Source organism: Mobula birostris, chromosome 3 (assembly GCF_030028105.1).
Source record: "Mobula birostris isolate sMobBir1 chromosome 3, sMobBir1.hap1, whole genome shotgun sequence".
NCBI classification, from domain to species: domain Eukaryota; kingdom Metazoa; phylum Chordata; class Chondrichthyes; order Myliobatiformes; family Myliobatidae; genus Mobula; species Mobula birostris.
In genome coordinates, this window is record NC_092372.1 from 187534174 (window position 1) to 187551200 (window position 17027).

The 17027-nt window shown below is 38.8% G+C and overlaps 1 long non-coding RNA gene across 1 annotated transcript; it reads left to right on the forward strand.

Annotated features, from left to right (window-relative positions):
- Positions 1 to 2336: 2336 nt before the first annotated feature.
- On the forward strand, positions 2337 to 15868 carry LOC140194773 (uncharacterized). Its single transcript, XR_011885290.1, has 4 exons — positions 2337 to 2482; positions 2690 to 2803; positions 4458 to 4525; positions 14836 to 15868. It is a non-coding gene; the product is annotated as an uncharacterized lncRNA (long non-coding RNA).
- The last annotated feature ends 1159 nt before the right edge of the window (positions 15869 to 17027 follow it).

Consider the following 17027-nt stretch of genomic DNA (forward strand, 5'->3'; position numbering starts at 1 on the left):
TTCTATCATATGTTGATCACTGCCTCCTAAGGGTTCCTTTGCCTTAATCACCTGAATCAGTTTTGGTTCATTCAACCACAGGATGCTCTAAAAGCCCATCTTGTTGGGATTCTACAAATTCCCTCTTTTGGGATTCAACACCAACCCAATTTTCCCAATCTATTTACATGTTGGAACCCCTCCATGACTATCATAACATTGTGCTTTTTAGATACCTTTTCTATCTCCCATTATCATTTGTATTCCACATCCTCGCTACTCTTTGGAGGCCTGTATATAACTCCCATTAGGGTCTTTTTGACTTTATAGTTTCTTAACTCTATGCATAATTCTATATCTTCCAATCATATAACCCCTCTTTCTAAGGATTTGTATTCATTTCTCACCAACGGAGCCACCCCCCTCCCATCTGCCTGTTTGTTGTGCCAAAGCCTGACAACTCTAACACTATCCACGCACACAATGGCCAGTCCTACAATGGCCGCTCTGCTTACACCTTGATTTTTTTTCATTGGCTTTTGCTGAGTACCTAAGAAATTGCTATGATTGCAGCCCACTGAAAAATCCTGAAAGGCCCTGAGCTCTTTTTTAAACCTGTGCCACCTCAGCCAATCAAGCAACTGTTCGTGAGGACTGCAGCCTGCCAAGAAGTCCCGAAAGGCCTCGAGCTCTTTTTAAACCTTGTGCCACCTCAGCCAATCAAGTGACAGTCAAGCTTGTGATGATTGCAGCTTGCCAAAAATATGACCTTTCCAAAGAATTTGGAATTAGGATTGTAAGCATATTGTTATTGTGACATGCACCAAGATACAGGGGAAAGCTTGCCTGGCATACTGTTTGACTGATCTAATCATTCCGCAGTGCATTGAGGTAGAACAAAGTAAAACAATAACAGACTGCAGAATAAAGTATAATAGCTACAGAGAAAGAGCAGAGCACATAACAATAAGGTGAAAGACAATAACAAGGTAGACTACAAAATCAACAATCTATCTTATCCTACTAGGAAGCCATTCAATAGTCTTATAACAGCAGGGTAGAAGCTGTGCTTGAGCGTGGTGGTGCATATTTTCAGACCTTTGTATCCGATGGAAGAAGGGAGAGGAGAAAGTATCTGGGGTGGATAGAGTCTTTGATTATGCTGGCTACTTCATCGAGGCAGAGAGAAGAATAGACAAAATTCGTGAAGGGGAAACTAGTTTCCATGATGTGCTGAGCTGAGTCCACAACTCTTAGTAGTTTCCTCTGGTCATGTGCAGAGCATTTGCCATACCGAGCTGTGATACATCCAACCAGTATGCTTTCAATGGGTCACTGACAAAAATTGGTAAGGGTCAGTGAGAACAAGACAAATATCTTAAGCCTCCTGAAGAAACAAAGGCATTGGTGAGCATTCTTGGCTATGGCATCTAGGTGGTTGCACCAGGATGTCCTCTCCTATATGGCAAAGTTATTTCCCATGGCAGGGGAGTCTAAGACAAGAGTGCACGACTTCAGGATTGAAGGACGTCCATTTAGAACAGAGATGCAGAGAAATTACTTTAGTCAGAGGGTGGTAAACCTGTGGAATTTGTTACCACGAGAGGCTGTGGAGGCCAAGTCATTGGGTGCATTAAAGGCCGAGATAGATCGGTTCTTGATTAGCCAGGGCATCAAAGGGTATGGGGAGAAGGTAGGGGGAGTGAGGACGACTGGAAGAATTGGATCAGCCCATGATTGAATGGCGGAGCAGGCTCGATGGGCCGAATGGCCCACTTCTGCTCCTATATCTTATGGTCCTAGGAACTCAAAGCTCTCAGCTCTCAGCTCTCAACCTCGACACCATTGATGTAAACAGAAGCTTGTGCACCACACCCCTTCCTGAAGTCAATAATCAGCTCTTTTGTTTTGCTGACATTGAGGGAAAGGTTGTATCATGACACCATGTTACTAAGCTTTTTATCTCCTTCTTGTACTCCAACTCATTATTTGACACATGACCCACTATGGTGGTATCATCTGCAAGCCTGTAGGTGGAGTTAGAGTTGATTCTGGCCCCATGGTCATGAGTGTACAGGGAGTAGATTTTGGGGGGTGAGGAAGCAGCCACGTGGAGCATAGTTTATGTTGAACTGAGCAGCTCAGAACCTGAAGGAAGATAGTGTATGTCTGACCAATGGAACTAATATCTTGACGAAGTACCTCAGCAACATTAAATCAGAATATAAGAAAGATTTTATGACTTTAATAAAGAAAACTTGCTATTCTTTCAATGTGCAAAATTGTGAAATGCATAGTTGAGTGAGAGCAAACAAGGCATGTATTTTGCATAATGTTTAATCATGTAAATGATTTCTTCTTCATTTCTTGTTCCCTGCTGACTTGCAGATTTACTAATGAATGTTCAGAACCTTGGTTGCGATACTGAGGGAAAAATTACTCTCTCCTAGTTCATATACATTATTTTGTCATTTGAAGGCAGCACCCATGAGGTTACTGAAAGGTAATTATAACTGTTCCTGTGAAGACCATTCTTTGTCCATACTTAAATTGAATAGAGCTCGCCTCCACTTTAGTAATGAAACACCTCCTCCTGAAGGTGGTCCTGGTTCCTTTAAATCATGCCAGAGGTTTGGGTTTCATAACTTGCCCTCAAACTGGGGCACCAGGTTTGCCAATTATTGTTTTTTTGTTTCCCCCGCGAGCACAGAGAGACATTTTGCCTTCACATTGGATTGGCCAATTCTGAAGTAAAATGAGAGGAGTGTCGGTGATTTCTCACATCTTTGGCCTGATCGTGGGAGAGGATTTGTGAGTAGTTGATGTAAGTATAAGAGGGGACTGATGTAGGGGCTAGAAATGTCTCGCCTTTCCACCTTTAGTGAGACCATTACACTTTTTTTTTAGCATTGTGGAAATATTCCAAGGCTGGATTATTAGGTTCACCGTCCTCTGTAACTTGCAGAATCACTGGGTTGTAGAGCACTTCAGTACAGAATCAGGCCCTTTGGCCCATCTAGTCCATGCCAAACTGTTACCCTGCCTAGTTCCATCCACCTGCACCTGGACCATAGCCCTCCACATTCCTCCTTTCCATGTACACGTCCAAATTTCTCTTAAATTTTGAAATTGAACCTGCATCCACCACTTCCACTAGTAGAGACACCTAAAGCACTTTCTGTTCCATGAAGGAATTCGATCTTCTTTTGCTGTTTACTCTCCGGTCCAGAGCTGCACATCATCATTTGCAAACTGGAGACAAACGAGACTGCTGGAATCGGGCACAATGAGCAGCCTGCCAGTGGAACACAGTGCTTTGAGCAACACCTGTAGGGGGAAGAGTAATTGTCAATCCAGCATTAGGATTTAGAGTGGAGAGGGTTTTTGGCCAATATAAAGAGGAGAGGGGGAGTGATGACACGGAGGTCAGTAGTGGATTGGCAGTATCTTTGCAACCAACTGCAGAGTTTTTCACAGATGCTGCACACTGCAGCCTCTTTACAGTGAATGAATCTTTATGATGGTCGGTAGCGTGTCAGTCGTGCTGACTGCATGCCTGGCCTATTCTAATGAGCTGCATGCACCAGTTTCAGCTGGCCTCTGTTCCCACATGATCGGGTGTGTGTAGTATAGCCTACCCTTTACATATGCATTTTGGACACAATGAAGCTTCCAGGGCAGGATATGTTATGCAGAACTTAAGGTCATAAAGCTTTACATTAAAGAGTGCACTTACCAATGCTCAATGTGAAGTCTATTATAACTGTATGGTTCAGGAAATAAACAGCTTGTGACATTTCCATTTGGCCACTTCATTCCTAGCTGAACTCTTCCCCCCACACTGATTTCCACCCCCTTATCCAATAATGCAGAGCATCTATTTATTTCATAAGCTTCTTAGGAACAAAGCAAAGGGAAAGCTCACGGCAAAGGAAAATACACGCCAAGCTTTTTTTTGCTTATTATAAATGAATAAATCAATTTGCATTGATACCCTGACTGCAGCACATTGTCCCTGCTGATTTGGGTATTCATTAGGGAAGTAATAATTGACATCAAAAATGACTTAGGTTGAAAAGAATTGAGGAAAGGAATATGGGAGCACATGATATTAATATCCAAAGAATGAGCAATTGAAAGAACCATCTTAGATGCTGAAAGGAGGGTCACTTTGAAGGGAATGCAAATTGGAAGCCCAGCCTTCTGTGTTTACTTTTCTTGTAAGTATATTGTGTCAGGAAAATAATAAAACTTTTGTTTGAATTAGACCTGTCACAAGAGTGCAGTAAAAATCCTGCTCCATTCAATTCTGTGACTTGCCCTTAATTTAGACCAGTATTACCACTTTGAAATGAATGTTATTTGGTCTATAAGACAGATAGGTAGGAAAAAGACTCCATCAAATGTAAGACTTATGTAACTATCTTTCAGTATCCCATCAACTAAATTTCTACCCTTTACATCTGGCATCATTCCAGAAGCTGGAAGTGCATCTACATCCCACTGTTTGGAAGTTGACTTGAAACACCACATCCCATAAATCACAGTAAGTCCTAGTCAATCATAACACCAATATTTTTTCATGGGTATGTACTTGACTGATTAAATTGATTAACTTTAGTTTCAAGCTATTAAATTTGAATACGATAAAGGATGCTTAGTATGCTTGCACAGAGATATCACAATGAATTATTTTCCTTTGTAGTCTGGTTATTCATTGCTTACAATGTAATTCTGGTCAGCAAATTTAATTGCCTCTTCTGGGATTGAAATACATGCAAGCAGATTAATTATTAATATCTCATATGGATCATTGTCTTCTGCAGAATGGTCAAATGTGAATTATCACTTTCAATGTGCTGCTTTGGACAATGGTAAATAAAATTAAAACTTAATAATATTTTGATTTATTAATTCAATTAATTACTAGCTTGAAAGGCAGGGCCATAATTTCTGGAATCTCCAGAGAGGACAGTACTGTACACTGCAAAAACTGCATTATTTTAATCACTGAAAAAATTAAATCCCATGATACTGAGTGTTCCTCATCCCCATCATCACAAGGCCATCAAAACTTAGCCTGTGAAGGTCACAACAATTATTCCCAATCACAATTGAATGGCAAAATTTCACTTTTGTGGACTCAGCCCGTGGGGTTAGAAATTTCACAGTATGATTTCAGTGTGCACTTGGTATAATATCTTCTTGGTAGGCAAATTTATGCCGTCTTTTCCATTAACTGCTGTCAAAGTCATAGGTTTTTTTCTGCCCCTTTCTCTGATATGCCTGCCAGATCTCAAGGGAACATATTTAAATATGTTATAATGAGGGGCAGTGGTACCACAGCTCCATTCTAGTCCACTTGTTATAGCTGAATTAGACTAAGAATTAACATACAGCTGTTGCCAGGATTGGATGGAAGTCTTGGCTTGAATGTGAGTCTAAAGAATATGGAAATATAATGATTCCTGCAGCTGGGAACAATTTTTTTTGAGGCAGCTTTCTTTGTACGTCATACTTCTCCATAATCTGAGCCACATTTTGACAATATGAGGCACCTACATAATTTTTTGCCAAGTTGGTTTGGCTCTCTCCATGGACATACCTTTTTGTGCCTAATTTCATGGAAAAGGAACAAGAGACCATTAATAAGCAATTAAGGATGGATTTTGCTAGATATTGTTTCTTCATTGTAAAAACAAGTATCATATGTTAGATGGTGGTTGATTTAGTGAGATGTGTGGTTTCACCACAAAGATAATGCAGAGCTCCTTTTCCTACTGCATGAATTTCAAAGTTCAAAGTATCAAAGTAAATTTATTATCGAAGTACATATCACCATTTACTACCCTGAGATTCATTTACTTGCAGGCATTCACTGCAGGAAAAAGAAATACAAGAGAATCCATGAAAAATTACAAAGGACTGACCAACTACCAATGTGCAGAAGACAAACTCTGCAAATAAAAAAAACATGAATAGTAATAACAAAATTATCTGATCTAGAAAATTTACAAAGAAAAACAAGAACTGAAATGACAAATTTTCTACAACACTGCAATGAGCTTAGATTAACGCTACCTAGGACAGAAGGAGAAAGAAGAATAACAGACATAAAAAAAATTGCACAACAGTCAGATAAAACTTCTAAGATTGAATTTCCATCAACAAAAACAGGATTCGGCGCTCCACATGAGCATATGCAATTCTGATAAGGTGTACACATCACTAAACTTAAATGAAAGCACAACCCAGAAAAATGAAGAAAACAGAATTATACAGGACATTGAAAGTAAAATTTGACAGACCAAAGTGTTGGCACAGAATTACCAACACAGAGATAATGAACTTTTGGTCTAATATCTGGCCAAACACGGTGATGCACAATCAAGAAGAAGCTAGATTAAGCAGGGAAAAAAACACAATTGAAAATATGGAAACACCTGTTGTTACAATGGATATGCTAAAAGTGGTTACTAAAAGATACCCACAACTGAAAATGTACTGGCAGTGATACTATTCATAATTATTGATATAAAAATGACCTTTGGTTGTAGTCCCACCCAGCCTCAGTGGAAAAAGCCTGTTTGCATATTCCCTTTTTATACTCCTCATAATTTGGTATGCCTCTACCATATCTCCTCTCAATCCTCTACGCTCTAAGGAATACAGAACTAATTTATTCAATCTTATAGCTCATCCAGACCCGGCATCATCTTTGAAAAATTTCTCTGTACCCTTTCAACCTTATTTACATCTTATCTGTAGTTAGGTGACCAAAACCGCACCCAACACTCAAAAATTAGGCCTCACCAATGTGTTATACGAGTTCAACATAACTTCCCATCTCCTATACTCGATACATTGATTTATGAAGTCCAATGTGCAAAAAGCTTCCTTTACAACCCCATCTACCTGTGATGCCACTTTGAATGAATTATGGGCCTGTATTCCCAGATCTCTTTGTTCTATCAAATCCTCAATGCTCTACCGTTCATCGTGTAAGACCTATCGGGGTTGGTTCTACCAAAGTGCAAAACCTTGCACTTGTCTGCATTAATTTCCATCTGTCATTTTTCAGCCCATTTTTCCAGCTGATGCAGATCCCTCTACAAGACATAATAGTTTTCCTTGCTGTCCACTACACCCCCAATCTTGGTGTCATCCTCAAATTTGCTGATTCAGTTAACCACATTATCATCCGGATCACTGATATACATGACAAACCACCGATCCCTGCTACACATAAACACCAGTCACAGGCCTCCACTCAGAGAGACAACCATCTACTCCCACTCTCTGGCTTCTCCAATGTCTGATCCAATTTACTACTTCATTGCGAGCACCAAGCAACTGAACCTTCTTGACTAACCTCCCATGTGGGACCTTGTCAAATGACTTGCATCTTACCTAAAGCAGAAATCACAAAAGACCCATCAAAATATCGTCTTGTTGCATGTTTACAAACTATATATAAAATTGTCACATTGTGCATTTCACAACTGATCACCACTCACTTAGATAACCACAACATACTTACAGAAGAGCAGAAAAGATGCTGTAAGGGTATAAGATGATGTAAAGAACAGAACTACAGATTCTGTAATTTTAAATCAAACCTGACCAAAAAGCAAAAATCTTTCGTGTTGTTATATTGACAACCAAAAAGCTACCGTGACACACCTATACATGGACAATTTGAAATTATATGCTCCTTCAGCAGTAAAGCTAAAACAATTGATTCAAGTAGTAAAACTGTTTTCTAAAAATGTAAACATGAACATGAACATTAAACATAAAGAAAGGTGTAATAGAGCTACTAGAATATAAAACAGAGCAGCAGGATACAATACAGCTGACAGATGAATATGAAACATATCAGTATCTTCGATATCAAGAAGCTAAGAGAATAGATCATAGTGCAATGAGGGGAAAACTTTTGACAGAATTTACATCAAAGCTTAAGAAAATCTGTCAAACAGTAGTAAAAATATAACAAAGGCAATAAACACTTTCGCTATATCTATATTAACATATTCTTTTGGCTTAATATCTTGGTCCAAAACCAATGTGTAAAATTTACAAAGAAAAATAAGAACTGAAATGACAAAGTGTACATAGAATACAATATGTACACTTAAACGCTCATAGATTAACACTACCTCAGACAGAAGGAGTAAGAGGAATACCAGACGTAAAAAATTTACACAACAGTTAGATAAAACTTTTAAGAATATATTTTCTTCAGCAAAAACAGGATTCAGCACTCAATGCAATTCTGATAAGTACACACCATTAAACTTAAATGTAAGCACAACCCAGAAAAATGAAGAAATTATACACTAGTGAAGAAGAAGTTTACCCATGGAAGAGCAAGGAAGACATCCCCATGATCTGAGCAGGCTAGATGTTGACAAGGAAGTGTCAAACACCTGGTTCAGAGTTGGAGAGCTCTTCCTAGAAACAGAGAGGTTCTTTGTGGCAATACAGGACCAGGTGGTTAACAGAAAAGTCAAGTGGCAAACATCATTCACCAAAATCTTGCTTTAAAATACAAACTCATAAAAGACACCGTACCTTACTATTGATACAAGCCTGATCCAGTTTTAGAGTCTGAGTCCTACAAGTTGTATTATGACTGATCCATTATTACTGATAGGACAATCCATAATAACCATCTGGATATAATATTACAGGATAAACAAGCAAGCAGGAACAACTTACTAAATTATTATAGCCATTCCAAACACACTTAGCATACAGAAATCAGTAAGTAAAAACACCAGAAATATACTGAATTAAAAGCGGAAATTGAAACGATGGAATATAAACAAGGTATACATTGTCCCAATAGTAATATCTACACCTGGAATTGTCCCAAAGTCACTACACAACCGCATTAAACAATTAGGCCTACACAGCAATATTTATGTAAAGCGTCAGAAACCCACAATACTAAACACCATTTGAATAGTTTGAAATTGAGAAATGAGTGTGCTTGGCCATGCCCAAGCTCAGGTTTTACTAGTCTGAGCGGAGAAAAAATAGAAATATAATAATTATAAATACTGAGAACATAAGTTGTTGAGTCCTTGAAAGTGAGGCCATAGGTTGTGTTCAGTGATCAGTTCATTGCTGAGGTGTGAAGTTATCCACACTGATTCAGGAGTCTATTAAAGGTAATTACTGTTTCTGAACCTGTTGGTATGGGACCTAAGGCTCCTATACCTCCTTCCCGTTGGCAGCAGTGAGAAAAGATCATGGCCTGGAAGGGTCCTTAATGATGAGTGCTGCTTTCTTGTGGTAATGCCCTTGTAGTGCTCAATGGCAAATATGTTACTCAGGGTTTTTACTTTGAAGCAGGAGAGAAGTGTCTTATTTGTACAAGAGACACTTCAGGCCATGAGCGAATCTGTGTAGCACTGAAACTGAATCCACTCTGCACATCTCAACAACAGAACCTGGCTCTAACACAAAAACCAATTATTGGGCCTGGTACTCATTCCTTGCCTCAATGCAAATATAGAAGATTGTTGCTGCAATGAAGGACGAAGTAGGCCATGTAAGTTCCGAAGTTTACTGTAAAATTTTATCAAGGAAATATTATTGGGAAATAGTAAGCATATTTAATACACCATTGATATAGATCTTGTAAAATGATTATCTGGCTGAAAGCAGAAAGAGCTGCTGGGTATCTGAAGTCAGATGTAGTGTGCAACCAAATTTGGATTGATTATCAATTTATTAGCAGATTCACATCTGAAAAGCCACACAAATACAGCTTTTCACTTTGGCAGTAAAATTGATTTAATCATTCTATGATAGAAAATGTAATCTGAGAATAAATCAATATTTCTCATTTTGGACTGGCATTACCAATTATGTAAATTAAATTAAATGGACTGGAAAACTTTTCATTTGTTCTTTTTTCTTACTGGCAGATTTAACTTAGCCACAGCTCAAATAAAACACAATAGAACACCTTATGTTATCATAGAGAGCCTATCTGAAAGACTTAGCTGCAGTCTGCGTTCCTTGATCATCTTTGATTTCTGCAGTTGTCCTCCACCTCCACACCTCAAGTGCTACGGAAGTAGTAAGTATTCCACCGCAATAGGAGCCAATTAGAGCACATTAGGGACAAACTTTGTTGGAGTCCAAATAGACATTCTGACCCTACATCTCATTCCTCAATTAACTTACTGAATACAACTACAATTTAAAGTTCTTACATTTCACTTTTACCTGTTTTTTAGAACTTTGAATCACCAGAAATAATCAATTTATATCAATAGTCTTGTGGAAGGATTGCAACAGGATCAGGACAGTCAGTTGCATGAGCCTTGTCTGTATCAGCTTCACTGGTGGTGGGTCTTCTATATCTCAGGTGAAAATAATCTATTGATCCCAGTAACCTAATAGTAGCATTCTTTCAAATATCATTAGAGTCAGCTTTCTTAGCCTTTAAGAATGTTTGAAACACATGATATGTGTTCATGATATCTGATTTATCTACTGTTTAATTTAAAATTATGTTCCTTTTATTCCAGCTTTTCCCCACAAAGGAAATCATTCTATTGTCACTGCCATCCCTTCATAGCTTAAATATTTTAAACAACGTGCATTAACCTTCTCTGTTCTAACAAAAAGAGCTACAACTTTTGAGTTTGTTTCCTTAAATCTGCATTTTACTACATTAGAATGCAATTAAATGAGGATGTAGCAGTCAGTGGAAAACCAAAGTTTATTGACTGTATGGCTTGCTCAGGCATTCTGAAATGCAGTCTAAATTCCCCCTTCCAGGACGTGCCCTTTTCCCATTGCTACCATCAGGGAGGAGGCACAGAAGCCTGAAGGCACACACTCAATAACTCAGGAACAGCGTTTACCCCTCTGTCATCCGGTTTCTGAATGGACATTGAACCCATGAAACTACCTCATTACTTTTTTTTGTACTACTTCTTTAATTTAACTATTTATATATATAATTATACTTACTGTAATTCACATTTTTTTCATATTATTTTGTATTGCACTGTGCTACTGCCACAAAGACAAAAACTGTCACAATTTAGCTGACAATATTAAACCTGATTCTGATTCTGAATTTAACAAAAATATTACTGATCTGGAACTACATGCACACAGGTTAGTACAGGAGGATTTCTTCTGTAAAGACATTTGGTCAAACTAAAGGCCAATCACCATCATTGAAATCAGCTTCTTTATTTAATTACTTAACAAAACTTACATTCCCCAGTTTTTCTGATGGTATTTAAACTTGCCGCTGCATTATTAGGCCAGGTTTCTTGATTATTATTTGAGTAAAGTAATGTGAGACGTCTGATTACAGACTATTCTACCTTGACTTCTCATCTTCTTGTTCTCCAGTCCCAATGAAGGGTCTTGGCCCAAAACATTGACATATATTTTTTTCCCATAGATGCTGCCGCCTGGCCTGCAGATTTCCTCCAGCATTTTGCTTGGATTTCCAGCATCAGCCGATTTTCTCTTGTCTACCATTCTACCATTCTCAGTGTGATCTGGAGTGAACTCCAGTAGTTTAGCACAGTCAAGACTTTGGTGGTATCAGACTGACAGAATTTCTGGTCAGGTGGATACTTTTCATATTGGTATCCCAAATGCTTTAACTTCATCTTTTGGGTGTTGCGCGGCAGTATCATAAATCTTCCAAGAAACTCAGTAAGGTGAAGGGGAGCATGGAAATGGGACCCCAGTGACTTCCAAGGATACCTGGGAAATTGGATCCCAATACATTTAAAGTATCCAGGAAATAAGGCCCTGCTGAGCAGGAAGCAGGACCAGATGCGCTTTAAGGCGCTGATGGAAATAGGAACTCGGTGAGTTTACACGGAGCCCTTGACGCACCACTCGATGAACCCAGATGCCAAACTATTAGGCTTTTTGAATAATCAAATATCAAATAGTTAGAGCTGTACCAATTTCAGACAACCCTCACCTTGAGATTTATTAATACTAACCTCACAATTGTTGTATTTCATTCCCATTGGCTGAAAGCAACGTATTTTGTTATCTGTGCTATGGCCTTCAGAGTTATTGGTTCCAAGCTCATGCTTTCCCTAAATTTAGTTTTCATCTCTCACTCAGTATCTGAGTTAGATTTAGGTGACAATCGTGAAAAGGAGCACTGGATGAACAGATGATTATGAACAAAGTGTCTCAACTAAGATGACACTGGAGGAGCAGGACATGCCAGGCAAGGTTAAAACTGACATCCTTTCTCAGCTGAAGACACTGTGGCTTCATTCTTCATGAGTCTTCTCAATAAATTAATGTTGTTATCCAAGCAAAATTACCTTATGTAGTAATTCTGAGGCTGTCAAAGCACTTTACAAGATATGTGACTAATACATTAGAGCTCACTAGAATCTCTCCAGTGGCAGAGGAATTCAATATTAAGCTACGGATCATTTGACTAAACATCAGAATTTTTATTTGTAAGAGCTTGTTGTGTACAAATTAACCATATAAGTCTTACATTGGAAATAAGCCATCAATTTTGAAGCACGTGGGACATCTCAAGGATATGAAAAGTTTTAAGGAGGACTCAGGTCCTGAAAAAGGGTCTTGGCCTGAAACGCCAACTGCTTGTTCATTTCCATAGATGTTGCCTGACCTGCTGATTTCCTCTAGCATTTTGTGTGTGGTGCTTTCTCTTAAATCTGTTCATCTTTCATAAGTAATAATGCATAATCTCTAATTCAAGGTCACTTAATTAACTTTGTTTCGGCACTAATCTTGCTCTTAATTCTATTGTTTGAAGCAAAGTATTGGATTTTTTGAAACATTTTAATGCAAAATAAGTGACTTGATAATTAGGAGTAGATTATGAGATCATCTCTCCTCTCCAGATTACTGAGACGTAATTCTATTAACCCATTTTAAAAACTCTTAACTCAATCCCTTCTGCATGTGAAATCCCATTTTTTTGTCACCATTTCAGCAAATGACTGTCAGTTTTTAAATATGGTGCTCAGAAAGTATTATTGTGAATGAGGTTGGACCAGTGTAATCTGAAATTTTTGCATGATCGTGCTTTTGTCTTTCCAAATCTGGATGGAATATGTCAGCAGGAAACCTTTTAATTCAGATATCAAAAGACATGAATTACCATCTGCTGCAGATTATACATGCACTGTGAATGAAGAGTTGATGAATTAAATGTCTCAATTGGGCATATTAGCTCAGGAAACTTTTTGGACAATATTCTGTGAGAGATTTTGACTTGAAATTGCTTGAATGATTGTCAGCAGACATTTACAAAAGGAAGAATAGAAAGGGAAAAAAGAATAACATGCAACTATGATAACTGCAGATCACTCAACATGCATTGTATATGGTGAAGGGATTTGGAATTTCTGCTGAAGTTTAGGGAAAGCAGCCACCATTGTGTGTCAGTAAGCTCCCAGAAACAGGTAACAACATAATTGTTCAAGTCATCTCCGTAAAGTGCTGTTTGAGGGATAAACACTGGTTAACCAGGAGGATATATAAATCATACTGCAATAACCCACATCTATCCTAGATTACTAATATGTGATCAAAAAAAGATGCAGAAGATTGCAAGTTCAGCCAGCTCCATCATGGGCATTGGCCTCCCCAGCATTGAGGATATCTTCAAAAGGAGATGCCTCGAGAAGGCAACATCCATCATGAAGGACCTCCATCATACAGGACTCGCTCTCTCCTCATTGCTACCATCAATGAGGAGGTACAGGAGCTTGAAGCCACACATTCATGACATTCCCCACTCGCCATCTGAATTCTTCATGGAGAATGAACCCATGTACACTCCCTCACTGCGTTTTTTGCTCTTTTTTCACTGCTTATTTATATTTCAAATTTTAAAATACATTTCTTATTGTAATTTACAGTTTTTATTATGAACAACAATAGCAATTGAATAAATTATTGTACATTAATAAATTATAAATTATAACACATTTCAATAATAAATTACAATAAACTGTTGAATAAATATACAATAAATTATAAATTGTTATGAACTGCAGTTGCAACACAATAAATTTCATGACACATGATAGTGATATTAAACCTGATTCTGAGATGCCATCTGCAACAGTGGAACACTTCCTTGATATTACACAGCGTGATGATGTGCTCAGATTCCTTGAGCAGTGTTTGAAACCCCACCATTCTGGCTTTCAGCCATTTGGACCTGCTCTTAACAGTTGATCTCTGGAATTAAGTTGGAAGTTACCTGTAGAACTGATCAAATTTATAAAATTGAACATGTCAGTAATATTAGAGATAAATACATGGCATCAATTTTGGAAACAAAAGGCTGTGTGAATCATTTTGATTTGTTTTTCTCAACATTTGGTATTCCTTGTATTTTTTTTGTGTAATTGGAAAAAGAGTCATGGAATCACAGAGATATAGGGCATAGAAACAGGCCCTGCGACCCACTGCATCCATGCTGACATTTTTACCTTGCTATATTCTTTTTGCCTGCTTTAAGTCCATATTCCTTTATGCTAAATGTCTGCATAAATGACTCTCCCTCCTCTGGCATTAAGGTTCTATAATCATCTCCTTTCTGTGTCAAAAACATCTCACCCTCAAATACCCTTTAGAATTCTTTTCTCTTAGCTTAAGTCAATAGCCTCTTGTTTATGATCACTTCTAGCATAGAAACAAGATCCTGACTATCAAAAGTTTTCCATGCCTCTTGTTACCCCTCCCCCAGATTCCATCCTTCATTCCATAGAAAATAAACAAAGTTCAAAGTTAATTTATTACCAAAGTACATATATGTCACCATATATAACCCTGAAATTTGTTTTCTTGCAGGCATACTCAGTAGATCCAAGAACCATAACAGAATGAACGAAAACCGCACCCAGCAGTGTGGACAAACAACCAATGTGCAAAAGACAACAAACTACACAAATACAAAACAGAAAAAAAAATAAATAAGCAATAAATGTCAAGAACATGAGATGACGAGTCCTTGAAAGTGAGTCCATAGGTTGTGGGAACAGTTCAGTGATGGGGCAAGTGAGGTTGAATGAAGGTATTCCCACTGATGACTTAGGGGTAATGACTGTTCATGCAGCTGGTCCTGTGAGTCCTGAGGCTCCTGTACCTTCTTCCTGGCAGCAGCGAGAAGAGAGCATGACATGGATGGTGGGGATCCCTGATGATGGATGTTGCTTTCCTGTGATAGTACTCCATGTCAATGTGCCCAGTGGAGAGGAGGGCTTTACCCATGATGGACTGGGCCGTATCCACTACTTTCTGCAGGATTTTCTGTTCAAGAGCATTGGTGAGCCCATACCAAGCTGCGATACAACCAGTCAATATACTCTCTACCACACGTTATAGATGTTTGTCAAAGTATTAGATGTCATGCCAAATCTTCACAAGCTTCTAAAGAAGTAGCGGCGCTGCTGTACTTTCTTTGTAGTTGAACTTACGCTCTGGGCCCAGGACAAGTCCTCTGAAATTATACCACCAAGAATTTTAAATTGCTGGCTCTCTCCACCTCTGATCCCTCGATGAGGACTGGCTCATGGACTGTTGGATTCCTCCTCCTGAAATCAATAACAGCTCCTTGGTCTTGCTGATATTGAGAGGTTGTTGTTATGGCACCATTCAGCCAGATTTTCAATCTCTCTCTTTGATGTGTTTCATCACCAACCTCTCAAAACTCTTCATCAGTGTGGATGTAAGTGGTGCTGGACAATAGTTACTGAGACAGGTTACCAGATTCTACTTAGGCGCTGATATGATTGAGGCCTGCTTGAAGCAGGTGGGTACTTCAGAATGCTTAACATTGCAGCCAGTTGATCAGCATAGGTCTTTAGTACACTGCCAGGTACTCCCCCTGGGCTAGATACTTTCTGTGGTTTCATCCTCCTAAATGATGCTCTCGTGTTGATCTCAGAGACTGAAATTCAAGACCTGCCACAGCTGTTGTGCATCTTTCATTGATTCAGGCTTACTCCTGAATTGTCACTTCACCCATGAGATGGCTTTCCAGAGACCATTTTACTTTGTTGCCAGAAATGACTGCTCTGATCTAGCCCTGAATAGATTGTGGATCGCCTGGTTCATTCAGGGATTTTTGTTGGGTAAGACTGTATGACTTCGTGGGGATACACTCATCTACGACTGCTTTTAGAAAGTCCATGACAAACATGGTGTGTTCGTTCAGATCCACTGATGAAACCTCGAACGCGGGCTAGGTCCACTGACTTGAAGTAATCTCATAGCCGCTCCTCTACGTCTCGTGCCCACCTCTTTATTGTCCTTATCTATGGAGCCTTGATCTTCAGCCTCTACCAGTATGCAGGTAGCAGAAAGACAGTCAAGCAATCAAATTTCCTGAAATGGAACAGTAGGCATTCCTTATCGTAATATAGTGTGTTGGGATCTCTGGGGCTACAAGTTGTAGGCTGATGGTAATTGGGCAGAGATTTATTCAACCCAGCCTGGTGGAAGTCTCCAGCTATGATTTGAAATGTGTTGAAGTGGTCTGCTTCTTGTTTAGTGATGGCAGCACGCAGTATCTCAAGTACCTGATTACAGCCAGCCGATTGTGGTATGGGAACTGTGGTCAGAATCACAGAGGAGAACTCTTTTGGTAAATAGAACAGTCAGTACTTGATCGTTAGGTGTTCCAGGTTGGGGGAGCACAATTACAAACAAACACCACATTGGAGCACCATGGAGAGTTTATCACGAAAAACAAAGCCTATCCAATCTCTTCCTGTAACTAAAGTCTTCAGATCCAGGCAATATCCTGGAAAATCTCCTTTGCCTTCTCTTCAGCACAACCAGAACTGCATACAATAGTCCAAGTTCAGTATAATCAGTATTTTGTAAATTTTAAAAATAGTGTACTCGAATTTTATGCAAATAAACTACTGAAAGAACTCAATGTGTTAAGCATCATCTGTGGGGGCAAACTATACCATCATTTCCAGGGAATTATGGGACTGAACCCAAGGACTCTCTCTCCATCAGTGTTCTTTAATACT